Source organism: Nasonia vitripennis, chromosome 5 (assembly GCF_009193385.2).
Source record: "Nasonia vitripennis strain AsymCx chromosome 5, Nvit_psr_1.1, whole genome shotgun sequence".
Classification (NCBI taxonomy): domain Eukaryota; kingdom Metazoa; phylum Arthropoda; class Insecta; order Hymenoptera; family Pteromalidae; genus Nasonia; species Nasonia vitripennis.
Window position 1 is genome coordinate 2,766,203 of NC_045761.1, and position 800 is coordinate 2,767,002.

The following is an 800-nucleotide window of genomic DNA, read 5'->3' on the forward strand; positions in this document are numbered from 1 at the left end:
TACCGCTCTCGCTCCAAAAATTAGGAAGACGGAGCTATAAACACGCGTCCATCGCGTCGCCGGTGCATGAAAAACGTCGGGTTTCGGATCAAACCGCGAACGTCCCATATGCAAGTCCCTTTCGCGGTGCACGCGGGGGTCCCGAAAAAGTCAGTCAGTCCGCATAGAGAGAGAGAGAGAGAGAGAGACAAGGACGGCGCTACTGCACTGCACACGGGTACAGTAGTATGTCGCGTGCGCGCGCGTGTCCCAGGCAGCGGCGGCGGGTTGAGAACTTGAGAGAGAGAGAGAGAGACAGAGACGGAGCGAGACTCACGGGTAGCCATCATCGGTGTTGTACACACACACACACACGACCGAGTCTTCCGTCTCTCTTTCTGCGGCCCCGTGCAAGAGCTGTCCGCGGAGAGAGAGAGAGAGAGAGAGAGAGCAGTAGTAGTTCGTGACTGTCTCTGTGTGTGCGCGCGCGCGCGCAAGCTCTCGCCTGCTGTTGTATTATTATATACGTATATACAGTGTGTGTACCGCGCGACTAGAGAGCAACTCTCCCAAGACCGAGCCCATCCTCGCGCGAGTACTTGCAACATTGCCGCTGCTCTCTCTCTCTCTATATATATATATATATATTTATATATATGTATATATGTCTGTGCGCGTTGTATATCGGCTGCAGTGCGTGTAACAAGGAGCGAGTGCGTGTACGCTGTGTCGTCCAAGAGGACAACAACGACGACGACTCCGGCGGCGAAGAGCAGCGGAGCTGAGTTGTGTACTCGAGTACGTGTCGCGAGCCAAGAGAG